This window comes from Pundamilia nyererei, unplaced genomic scaffold (genome assembly GCF_000239375.1).
Source record: "Pundamilia nyererei isolate P.nyererei 1_Seehausen unplaced genomic scaffold, PunNye1.0 scaffold00277, whole genome shotgun sequence".
In the NCBI taxonomy this organism is placed as follows: Eukaryota; Metazoa; Chordata; class Actinopteri; order Cichliformes; family Cichlidae; genus Pundamilia; species Pundamilia nyererei.
In genome coordinates this window covers 149,135-162,629 of record NW_005187678.1, presented here as the reverse complement: position 1 = coordinate 162,629, position 13,495 = coordinate 149,135, and the positions used below count along the sequence as shown (strand labels likewise).

Sequence of the window (13,495 nt, the reverse complement as noted above, 5' to 3'; positions counted from 1 at the left end):
CACACACACACACACACACACACACACACACACACACACACACACACACACACACACACCTGACCCTTGATTCACCCGAAACACACACACAGAAAACGGCAGGTCTCTCGCTTCACCTCTAGCTGAACTTCTCTCTCCGTCTCGCTCTCCCTCTCTCACCTCGCTGTGACCTCCCCCACGCTATCGCTGCTGTCTCCTCACACACACACAGATTATTGCTTCCTCTTATTCTTCTGGGGGGTGGGCAGAATAACAGTGATGTGTTGCCCTCACATTTCTTGTTTGTTTTCTCTCATTTCTTCTCCGCTAATGGGCTTCTTTTACTTCTCGTAATCCCTCACCCACAAACCCCCTTCCCTCCCTCTTTCTCCACCCCTCCCCCTTTCTCTCTCTCTCTCTCTCTGTTTCTACAAACTCCATGCCCTCCATCCTTTCTTTCCCTCGTTATCCCTCCTTTTTCGTGTCCTCACCAGCTTTTGTCACTTCCATCTCTTTCATCCTCCTCATTTAACCCAACTTCCATTCTTCACCCACCTTTTTACTCTCCCCATCACTCTCCCTGTGTTCTCCTCCCCTTCTTTCAGCCCTCTCTACCTCCTCAAGCTTTTCACTTGCTACTTCAACTTCCTCACATCCATCCCCATCTTTTCCCTTCTCCCTTTCTCCCAAGTTAACTTGACCCATACACTCCCCCCTTTACATCTTTCCTCGATTCCCCTCACCATCCGCAGATTTGTCTACGCTCCCCTCCTCCCCCTCCTCTTCTTCAGTGTTTAGCAGACTTGTTAATGGTTATTCCGGCTGCAGGCAGGATTTATTTGTTTGGGACCGTTGGGGAATTGCCGTGTTCCCGTTGCTAATGGCCAAACGTCAGGGTCACCCAGAATTCATCATGTTTACACTCACACACACACAGTTAGGTTGTGATTATGTAATGTTTCGGCTATGAAGAAAACAAATTTGTGACCCAGCGGTGTGAACTTAGTATCATTCATCTTTACACGGGAGAGGAAAATGAATAAAAATGCACCATATTGGATAATAAGTAACGCTTTCTAACTTTTCATCCCTTGCTCTTTAAGCTCCAGTGCTCTTACTCCCTCTCCCTGTACACTCGTCTCACAGCTCTATTAGCTCTCTGTGCCCCTCAAAATTTGACAGGCGAGAGGTCAAAGGTTGCTAAAAGCAGGGAAAGTGCACCAGGCTTTTATCAAGAAAAGCAGCCCTTTTGGCACCGTCCATCTCCACAATCCAAATCTACCGCCTTCATCCGTCGTGCGTCAGTCACCCAATGTGAGATCACTCTTGTCTTTATTCCCAGTGAAGTGCTGTTAAAAGCAAGAGCGGCACTGTTGAGATCCCTGTTACAGGAATAAAGTGGAATTAGCATCCAGGCTGCACGTACAGTGCTGGGAAAAAGTATTTAGTCTCTTCCAGATTTCATATCTCTTTGCATATTTGTCACACGTGTTTCAGATCAAACACATTTTAATAATCTACAAAGATAACCCAAGTAAATACAAGATGCAGTTTTTAAATGATGTTTACATTTATAAAAGGAGAAATAGCTATCCAAACCTACTTGCTCTCTAAACCGAATGACTGGTTGTGCCACCCTTGGCAGCAAGAACAGCAATCAAGCATTTGTGATAACTGTTTTTTCCTTCGACTCATCACCGTGAGGAATTTTGGTCCACTCTTCATTCAATTCAGAGACATTGGAGGGTTTTTGAGCATGACTGTGATGTCAAACTTTAGTCTTGGACTAGGCCTCTCCTTCATTTGAATTGTTTGAGCCTTTCAGAGGTGGACTTGCTGGTGTGTTCCTCCTGCATAACCCAAGGTTAAACTATTAGTTTGTGTCTTTGAGCTTCAGGACAAAAACTAATAGTTGAACCTTTTTCTTGAGGATTTTCTGGTGCAGAGCAGAATTCATGGTTTTATCAAATACAGCACGTCATCCTGATTCAACAAAGCAGCACCAGACCATCACAGTACCACCACCATGTTTGACTGTTGGTATGATGTTCAATCTGTGAAATGCCGCATTGGTTTTACATTAGAATTAAACTAGATTAGACTCAAATTTTCCAACAACTTGTCCACAGAATATTTGTCCAAAATTCTTTTGGATCATCAAGATGTTTTCTGGCAAATGTGAGAGGACCTGTGTTCTTTTTAAATAGCAGAGGTTTTCTCCCACGGACGCCATTTTTGCCCAGACTCTTTCTTATTGTTGAATTGTGAACGCTGACCTTATTTTGGTAGGTCAGTCACTTCTGGGAAGGTTCACCACTGCTCCACGTTTTCTCCATTTGTGGATAATTTCTCTCACTGTGGTTCATTGGAGGCCCAAAGCCTTAAAAATGGCTTTTGGTTTTTCTAGGTCATGGCATGATGTGTTGCGATCTTTTAGCGTGCTTCACTTTATCAGACAGGCTCTACTTAAGTAATTTCTTGATTCAACAGTTCGGGCAATAAGTAGGCCTGAGTGTGGCTAGTGAAATTAAACTAAGCTTTCCAAAACAATTTGATTATTAACAAACCAATTACGTTTTCACAGCACTATATAATCTCTCTCTCTTATCTGCTTGTGGGAGAAAGTGAAAGATTTTTGTTATCTAACATTTTACTTTCAGCAGATTAAAAGGTCAAAGGTTAGCAAAGCAGAGAAAATGCTTCAAATTGTTCCAAGGCTAAATCGTTTCCTTTGACACCTGTCCATCACCAGCTTCATCGCTAAGTCCTCTTTTCACTTAAAAGTTCAAAGGTCACCATCAGCACACAAAGACCACCCCCACACCTGTCATTTAGGTCTGTGCGTCCGGAGTATGTTTAAGGTCAGACAGAAGAGAAAAAGGAGGCGAGGACATGCTGGCTATTTGAGCCGGAAAATAATGAGGGAGCATCTCGACACCTGCCCGTCACGGTGGTCGTCCTGTCTGAGTAAGCAGTTTTTACCTTCAGCATGAAAAACAACGGCAGCTGTCTGTCATCCTTCAGCTCCTTGCTTTCTTCCTGACACAATCCATATTTTTGGCTTCCACTCTGCACCAGATTTTAGGGTTAAAGGTGAGATGTGGAGCAGAATTTGGAAGCGGTCCCACGGACCCCACAATCCGAGATGGTAGCAATGCACATGATCAGAAACCTTTGGGTTGACTGTTGGTGACGCTTGCACCGATCCTCATGTTCAATCTCTGGTTGTCTCTTGCTTTTGTCACTTAAGAAATACTCCCAAGTTAAGTGCCACTGTGTCTCCCTCTGAACTGCAGATTGTTATTCATGCAGTTATTGTAATCCATCGTTCATTTGTTTAAGCAAACTCACTAGAACGTTTGCAGGTTATTCAGAGCGTCGCTTCGAGGTTACTCTCGTGTCACACTGTTGCTAATTCCACAAGGTCATGTGATCAGGGTCTGCTGGCCGTGCAGCTACGAGGCTGAGAACTAAAGGAAGCAGAGCTTTTGCAGCAGCAGCCTCCAGACTCTTAAACTTTCTTCCTCTTCTAAATACAAACAAGCTCAAACCTCATCTTCTTAAACTTGCTTTTCTGTATTTTTTGTTATAATGATTTTACATTTAGCATTTTTATTATGAAGCACAATTCTTTATTGTGTCACGTGTGTGACCTTGCTAAGAGGAGAACAAATCCTTGCTTTTAGTGCTGTATTACTGGAATGTGCTCAAATCAGGAGTGCTGTCACTCTCAGCTCCGGCATCCGACTTCCGGATATAAAGCAGCATTACCTGCATTAATAGGCCAGTTTTCCCTTTTAAGGTGAGAGTCATCGACCCCACCCTGTAATAACGTTGTGATGGCTCGTGTGACCCACATGGTGTGAATTGAGGTGTGGGTCATTACTGTGACAGGGGCTCAGCAATCTTTAGACATGAAGAAGCCTCCAGAATGAGAAATTAAATTCATGAACCTGAAAGAAGTCCCAGTCCAGGTGCCTTCGTACAAGTGTTTAACTCTTTACACCATGCACACAACATTTGACGACCTCCCCAGTAACGTTAATGACGTGTTTTGAGACCTCTGTATATATAAATAAAGAGATGGTTTGAAGAGCATTAGAATAGTTTCCAGGTTTTTCCAAGGGTACCTGAATAGGCAGAGACCCCCCCTCACCGTCTAGCACAAACCCATTAATTTTATTCTAGGCCTGAAATATGACAGGAACCACTTCAAGGGTTACTCCTAGTAGGCTGTTAAGGGTTAAAACCTTAAGACAACTCTTAGGCTGTTTTGTGAATGGATGGTTCATTAAATGTGAACATTTTAAAACGTGATTATTTACACTAAAAGAAACATACGTTTAGAGTTGTCATTTGTGCAGTGGGTTTATTAGTTTGGCAGACTTGACATAAGCCTGCATGTGACCCATAGATTGGGAGTCTGGCAGTTCTGCATTACAGCACTAAATGATCACATTTGTGAAGCCAATATGGCTGGAAGCCTTTTTTTTTGTTCTTTTGCTCTAAAGTGAATAATGATCTATCATCAAAAACACATAAAAGGTTTTACATTCAAACCATGTAACAACAAACATACAAATATCCTGCCGTGGTTGGGTTTTTTTAGTCTGGAAATAATATACTTTCATTATCATTTCGGAGAAAAAATGCTTCTTCTGATTCGTCAGAGCCCAGGGTGATGTCCTTCATTTGGTTGTTTTGTCTGAAAAACAATCCTAAAGCCCCCAGAAGATTTCATTGAAATAATTTGAAACAGACAAAAGCAGCTGTGAGAAGCTGCAGGGAGAAAATCTATTGACGATTTTAGCACCAATGTCCCATGCAGTGTGAGAAAGTCCGCTTAGACACCAGCGTGCTCAATCTTATCTGCCACAGAGTCCCACTGACAATCTGCAGGAAAACCCTTAAGTCAGCTCTTGACTTCTGTAAGTAAGAAGTCAAAGGTCATATGCAGAGGTTATACTGACTAGCTACTAGCACCTCCACTTTTACTTTTTTAAGTGCCAGAAACGTCTTCCTCTTGGTTTCTTTTTTGTTGTCGTATTCAACCAACATTTGTTTCTAACTTCATGTCAGTATGTGAAAGGCCCTCCATCACTGCTTACACATAACCCCGTACCCTCCAGCTTGAACACTATCGCTCAATCTCGAGCTATGAATGGAATGAAGCACACTTGGATGTTTATCGCTTCGCAACAGGGAACTAATTTCACTTTCTTACTGCAGGGCCAGGAGTTAAATTAAAACCAAAAGCTTGTATCTTTGTACATCTGCCTGCTGCTTCGTTTCCACAGCCACAGCACGCTGCTGCCAGTGACCACAACGCAGCACAACCTCCGCTGTGACACTGCTTCGCTGTGCGCACTGTACTTCATTTATCCACTGCAGGTCGACTGCTCGCCATGTGCACGAAGCAAAGTGCAGATAAAATCCTGATATGTTATCGCTCCCTGAGGGAAGCTATCTTATGCTTCCCCCACACGCACACAGAGACGCCAGAAGTGTGCTAGAGAAGCTTGCTCAAAAGCACTTTAATCATGCTAGATGTATGCCATACAGGAGGATTTGAATCTGACTGATATTCAGATAGAATATGGTTTAAATTTGCTCAGTGACCCATTCCTGCCTCTTGCCAGTAAATGAATAATAAACAGAAGCCGCAGCAAATGGATAAAATTGATTTTCTGACCTGCTTATTTTACAGAAGATTGATGTACACAAGTATATTTTTATCAGCCTGCTCATGTTAGCACACTTACAACACTCATATAAGTAAATGAATGCTTGGACTGGAAGCAGTCGATGACGACGAATATCAAGCCATGAATTTTCCACTTTTCGGACACTAACCAAACTAGCAGCCAAGTGAGAAGCTGCAAGTGGGTTACTATTGGTAACCAGGGTTCTTACAGCTGGAGGCAAAATTAGATTTTTAAGATCTTTTTTCATGTCACTCTGAATGAAATTTAACATCAACTGCACAATAATCAAAATTGAAGGGGAAAAAAACGTCAGTGATTAGGGATTTGGATGTTAACTGCTTGGTTTCGTGGTTTGGTCGAGGCCCCGGATAAACATTAACACAAAGGAATTGTTGTTAACATCAACAACAAGTTGATTTGCAATGTTATGGGCTAATCTGCACTCCCTGATGTAGATCATATCATCCGAAATGCATGCAAATCAGGCTGGGTTCAGTGTCTAAAACTAATCACCGATTGTTGTTGTTTTAAACACTGACATAGAAACGGGTCACAAAGCACGATTGGTGCCTACGGTGAAAGGCAGTAAGCCTGTTCCCTTTATTGGAAAGAAATCTCTACAGTTACCTGTCATTTCATGCTGTTTGATGAACAAACATGGATATTTTCTTGAATTAATGAAATTCAACGGGAAAATCTTTATATCAACATTGGAAGGTGCAGGATGTGGGGCACCTTGAGGAAAACTCACTTCTTCACATACTACTCCCTGATACTGCTTTTAGTTAGGCCCTAATCTACATTTTCCCATTTCGTCACTAGGAAGGCAGAAAGGAAACAGTGCATTGGCTCAGGGGATCCCAGTTGCAAAACATAATGAGTGTTGATGGTTCAGCAAACCTGCTTGGTGATATTAATGCCAGGGGCTTTTGGGTAAACTATTTAAATTACTTTGAATGTCTCAGAATTTCTCAAGCATTAAAAAAGCCTTTGTTTTTTAGGTTAATGAATTCAATGTTTAGGTTTTTCTTTTTTAAGGAGACACAAAAATTATTTTTACAATAATAAAAAAATAAAAGAAACCACATGAATGATGCAACTGCTGTATTTGTGTCACAGAGTCACAAGTACTGGGAAAAATGTGACCAGAATTAAATGGTTTTAATTCACCATTAAACACGCTGTTTGTTCAGACAGCCGTTTCTTTTAGACCAGTTTCAGTAATGTTTTATATCCTTATACTCACTACAAAGACAAACACAGCAGTGGGTCATTTCCGGATATGATTTTGGCTCCTAAACATACTCTGATCTGTTGAGGATGACTGTGAAATGCAGTTTTTTTGTTTCCTGGTCATGCTACAAGCTGCTTTTTTACTGCACAAGCCTTTACCAGTGACGAGAACCCTCTGAATGGACTTACTGTGCTTCCACTGCAGGGATAAAGGTCTGCTCAGGGGGATGGTACTTTCTGAAAGTTCAGAAGCATTAAACTCTGGGTGTGTGGCTTGCAATCGAGAACATTTCTTAGTGCTTGCAGCATTTCAGCCACTCACTGAATCATTTCCGTCATTAGCTGGTAAAAATAATGTTTACTTTAAGGTATATTACACAAATTGTTAACGTAAACAACCTTCTAGAATCATTATTGGGTCAGTGAGCCAGCAGGCTGGAGAAGGAGGGCGAGCAGGAGTGGTGGGGTGAGGTAAGGAATGAATGAACAAGAGGGATCTACGTTAGAGGAAACGAGGAATGGATGCATTGGGGGAAGCTTGGGGTTCAGTATCTTGCCCGAAGATACCACAAGAAATCACCAAGATTCAGATTGGTAGACAAACTGCTCTACTTCCTGAGGCTCAGCAGGCTGTGGCTCAGAGTATTAGGCTGATGGTCTTTGTTCTTGGGAGTAAAAGCAAAACCATGGCTGTGGAAAGCCAGCTACTGTTTAAAAAGAAAAACAAACAAAAAAACCTTTCATGCGCAGACAGAAAAGCCAGTCAGTAAAGGGTTGCAGTTCAGACATGTCCTGATGTAATTTCAGACCAATGAACAGAAAACTATTGCAAAAGCACACAAAACACAGAAGAAGCTGAATAAAATGCAACAGAAGTGACAGAAATCGAGACAAGCAAAGGATTGCACCGAGACACTGATTATCCCCATGTTGATATTGTTCCTGCATCATCATCATGTTGGTCCAGGATCAACAACAACTGTCCAATCATAGTGTTGTGATGTCAGAGTTTCAATGTGGAGGAAAAAGAAAAGACATAAAAACTCTTCTGTAACAAATGGCAAGCATTTGAAGTGTTTATTAAAACCCTTGGCAGGCCCTGGGACCATTTTTGTACAATATACCTATATACAATATAATAACTATATTATCAATTTGTGTTTGCTGTTAGCCAAAATTGGGCTACTCACAGTTGTTTCCTAGTGGCAATTTTTAAAAGCATTAGCCAAGTTCTTGGATGCTAACTGAATGCTCAGACAGCTTGGTCATTTTCAATGCTGATCCTGGACCAGCATTATTAAGATGATGTAGGAAGGACACCAATATGGGGATATCATCGTGCCTGAGACATACTTGAAAGAAGTGTGATAATTCAAGCTAACGTGTGTTCTCTGATGTACATAAATGTTTGCTATTAGTTGTTTGCCGGAGCTGTCCCATCGCGTTATTGTCTCCCCTAAATCACTTCTGTTGTGTTTTATGAGCTTTTTATGTTTTTTTGAATGTGCTTTCGGTGTTTGACCTAGTTCCCTTTTGTTTTACTCAACTTGTGTTGCCTTTTGTGTGCTTTTGCAACTAATAAATTACACTTCTGAACTTGAAGTGCGTTTGACTTCCTCGGGCCACCAAGATGGGCAGGAGAAAGCAGAACTTCTGGAGGAAACCCACTGAAGCACAAGAAGAAGATGTCATGCATCTTCCTGCTTCCTGTAAGGCAACAGTGCTGCAGAGCTTTCTCAAGTTCAACAACACAATATAGCAAGAGGAATGGGAACATGTCTGCCAAATGAATTATGCTTCTGAACTCTGAGCTACCCTAAAAGAACGAGCTTTTCAGGATCCGTCCCCTCCTTCCTCTCATCTTTCATCTTGTCCTTGTCCCCACCTTTTCTCTCACCTATTCATCCTCCCTTGTTCTTCGTCAGGAGTGTTAGAGAAGTTGTGTGACCTGCTTTAAAAAAAGTGAGAGGACTCGAATGGAATGACTGCTGGAGAAAAGGGAAAAAAAAAAGAAACAAAAATGAGAAAAGAGTGCTGGTGGTTCAACCAGGGGTCTGCGCTGTCAATTAGACACTGCACAGACGGAGAGAGGGCGAGCGAGAGACATACATGGACAGAGACGAAGTGGGGAGAGAGAGCCAGAGAGAGAGAATGAGAGGAGGTAAATGAGAGGGACGAGAGAAAACTCAAAAAGAATGATTGGGGGAATATTACAGGACTGGAGGAGCAAGGGAAAGGAGGGAGAGCAGGAGGTCAGGCGGAGGGTAACTAGATGTTACGGAGGAGGAAGAACGAGTGAGTGAGAAACAGGGAGACGATAAACAAGTGCAGGCTGAAGTCAAGAGGGGCCTGCTGGGAGCTGCTCTGTGCGCTGATAAAGCAAATAAAGACAGAATACTCCAAAACAAACAGGCTAGAAAAACAGCAGCTTTTAGCTGCACTCTGAGCTCAGTTTAGATTCAGGCACTTTTTCAAAAAGGTCGATTCAAACTCAGCCACTTTCTTAAAATCAATTTGGATCCACACACTTATTTTTAGAGGTTAATCCTGGGTCAGGAGTTCATGTGAGGTTTGTCCATTTATTAGACTTTGATAGAGTCTTGATACAACGCTGCACTGCAATTCCTTCACGTTTTTCTATGCAGACCGAGTCTCTTTAAATGAATTTAATAACAAATATTTACCATAGCTGCTCCAAAAGACAGCATGTATTTACCTGAGGGGAACTCTGTGTTGGAGCCTGACTAAAACACAGGCCCTTAACAGAAGATGGTCCTGGTCTGGTTAAAAGAAAACTTCAGAGAGATTTGCCTATGACAAGAATGTGATCTGCCCTCAATCTGGCCCAAAGACCAGGTGTATGCTGCAGGTTTGAGCTAAACGTCCTGTGTTAAGGTAAAACAATTGGAGTTCCTAGCATGCTACACGTAGATTTACCTGAAATATTAATCAAATAAATATAAATCAAATCACTCAATCAATTCACTTTACAAGGTGTAGTATCCAGGATAGTGGAGGGGGATGGTGGCGAGACATAGGAGACATCGTGTGTTTAAATAGTGTGATTTTCAATTATGAAGGTGGAATGCAGGTTGAATAGAGGCTATCTGACCAAATTCTCATAGGCTGCACAATTTCCACACGTTAGGTTATGGAATAAGGTTTCAACACTGACATGTAATCCACTGCAGCTCATCTACTCTTCCCTTATTGGTGCTTTAGATGTTGCAAATGTATCAAATAGTACATTTCAGTATGTTTGGTCTGATAATCATCTCACACGATCCATAGCAGCAGCTACACCCAAGCTGGATGTAACACCTCTTCTCTCATAATAAAGGAAGTTTAAGTTCAGGTGAAATTTCCTTTGGGCTGCTGCAGATATAGTGATTTTATGAATGATGAAATGAGATTACAATAAGTCATAAAACATATCTTCAGAGGATCTTAAAGAAAAAACCAAGAGGAGTAACATTTTTGAGAAAGGTTCACTAAATTTAGAAGAGCTCATGAAACCTCTTCATTTTAGTCAATTTACTAGATAGTTCTGTTGTTTTTGCTGTTATTCTTTATATTAGTCTCAACATTTCTTCATGTCCATAAAAGTTACTTTAACCTGTTTCAGTTAACTTTAAAGCGTCGTCATTAAGGACAAAAGTATCTGGTAACATGGTGTTTTTAGTCTAAAAGTCTAGAAGCAGACAGTGAGGTAGGAAACAAAATGTTAAAAGTATAAAAATAAATAAATATATAAATCTGAGATATTTTAGTCAGCTGGAGCCGCTTCTCCCAAACTGTGAATAAGGAAACCTAAAGGTAAATCTGAAGATGTCCCGACCTCCAAAAAGCCACTGCTGGGTTAAACTGGAACACGTGACAAAGGGTTGCGAGCATGTGCATGCAATTAGTCAAATTTCGCCCCCGGACTGGTCTTCAAAAGATGATTTAACTGCTGTGAAAAATCTAATTTGCAGATCCAGGAAAATGAGACTTCACAGCATCGCTCTGCAGCTCTGCGAACCCTCCCCCCGAACAACAGGAAACAGTTGAAAGGTGAGAGCTGTTGGAGGGTTTTTCGGTTTGACCACAGAATGACCGCAGCCGCACTCTCTCACACACAGGAAGGGGTGTACATGTAGGTCATATCGGAGGAGACTGACGGAGAGGTCGGGACTGATAACGCAGAACAATGACCTGACCGGGTCACAGCGCGGCCACTGTATGTGCATATTAAAAACAAAATATATACAAAAGGCACTTCAGCGTGTGCGCGTCTGCATCTGTGACCGCGTGCGTGAAGCTATTTATCAAAGTCTGAGAGAGCTCATGGTGTGTTTGCGTTCATCAGAGTTTGAGCCACCTTGACTCGCCCCCCCCAATCTCTGACCGCTACTTGACCATTGGTCGGAAGTAGAGAGCCAGCGCTCCCCGCCCCGTCCAATCAGGTCAGTGAATAGCCCCTGCTGCCGTGACCACCGCCTGACCTGCTGTCACGCCGATAAAGCTGGCCACAGACAGGACAGGAAGTTGAGACAGGGGCCGAGAAACACACGCTCATACACATACACACACTTAAGTGACCGTTCCCAGATAAATAACAGCTTACACTCGCGCCTGAGCAGCAGCCGCTTTTTGCTGCGTTATCTCGAGCACAACAGGATCGCAGGCTGCTTTATTATGGTCTGAACCTGTTGGAAGAGGGGAAGAGCAGAAATGTGTGTGAAGCAAAGAGGCAGGACAGGTGTATGCGGCAGACTTTCAGTGTTTGTGGAAAAGGAGAGAATTGTGTGAGAGACAGATCCATTAGATAAGCGTCTTTTTTTTGGAGGGGGGGGGCTGACGGCAGATTCTCACCCCTCCCTGGCACCACTACTTATCCCGCTGACCTTATATTGCACTTATTGTGAACCGTGTGAATGCGTGCTTCTGTGTCTGAGACATCAGCCCCCATGATGCCCAGCAATCACGCTTTAAGGCAGAAATTTAGAGAAAGTGGAGGAAGAGCAGAAGCAGATGAGACCATCAGAGACGGAGAGAGTGAGAGGGAAATTACTCCTCACAACCGGTGGATGACCTAAAGGTTTGGCACTAAAGTAGGAAGACTGTAAGCACTAACTCATTTTGCCTTTAACTGCTATCCATACTGCATGCAACATTTTTTTAAATCACTCGAAAGTAGAGCTGCAGTCATATTTTGCATTTTCTCTCTTTTTTTTTTCTTTAGTTGTTTTCATGCCAAAGGTGATTTAATCCCCATAGATTTGAAGGCACTTGCGGCCTTCGGGCTTGGAAACTGGTGAAAATAACTTTGTGTAACTAGAGATCCAGCTTTTACAGAGATCCTCCACCAACCCCCGAAGGTTTTAAGAAAACAAAACAAAAAATTAAGGTTTCAAAAAGGAGTCCAGAACCACAGAATCATGTTTACAGCATTAAAAACCACATAACCTGCTTATCAAGTTAATATTTCCACAACAAAAAGTCAGCAGATTAAGTTTTAACTTCATAAGATCAGTGACACAAAACATGGGCGAAACATAGGACAAGGTTTCCGCAAGAAAACCAGGACGAGCTTGCGTGGTTACACGGCAAGTCTCTCAAGCTCTTGGCCATCATCACGGAGGACTATTTGCTGTGTTTGAGAGTTTTTAGAGGGCTAACAAAAGCAACGTTTCAGAGCATCCCCCCCGTTTCCACACCCAAGTTTGCACGCATGGATGTCCACTACCAGCAAATGTGTTGCTGCATTTTGTGCAAACTGCTCGCATCCCTGTTTTTGTTTGTGTGTCGGCCTCTGCACGCTCGTTCTTCCAAAAGATCGGCAGGCGAGCATTTAGATGTCCGTCTGCTGCTCATCCTCTCTTCGGCCCCTTTCTTCTCCGCTCATCCCGCTCTTTCACCCCTCTCCACTCCTCTATTCATCCCCCCTTCTGTGACCGGTCAAACGGATGAAGAGAAGTGTCAGCCTCCCGATGAGAGAGAGAGAGGGAGCGAGGTAGAGAGACAGGGGGAGAGACCAGTGGAGAGAGAGACCACCCTGTCCGTCCGTTCGACTCGCCGTATCACTTTCACCTGACTGCACTCTTTCACTTGCAATCCCTCGCTTTTTTGCTCCATTCCATCAACTTTTTTTTTCTTCACACATTCATGTCTCGTTTTGTCACTCGGTGAGTTCAGAATCGGGCCAGAATGCTTTCTCTCTTTTCCACTTCCATCTCCTCCCGTCATCTTCCTTTGGACTCATTCATCTCCTCCTCATCGAGTCTTGCGCATCAACTTTCCCCCTCATTTCCGCCTTTCTGTTAAGATTTTTGTACTTTCGCCATCTCTGCCTTTTCTCCCACCACCCCTTACATTCATCTTCCTTACGTGCTCGTCCTCTCCTCTTTCCCCATCCGTCTGAGTCTGGTGAGGAGTTGAAAGGTCAGAGGTGAACCTGTTGCATGTGCGGTCATTGCTGCTCAACCCTAACACACACACACGTGCACGGTTCACCCTGGTCTTGTCAGCAGTCCCTTTCCTGACTCTGACCTGTCACACACACACACACACACACACACACACACACACACACACAC

The 13,495-nt window shown here is 42.9% G+C and overlaps 1 protein-coding gene across 4 annotated transcripts in view; it reads right to left on the bottom strand.

Annotated features, from left to right (window-relative positions):
- The window catches only part of exoc6b (exocyst complex component 6B), a 125,490-nt gene that overhangs the window by 14,463 nt on the left and 97,532 nt on the right, over positions 1-13,495 (bottom strand). The gene's annotated exons all lie outside the window — the stretch shown is intronic.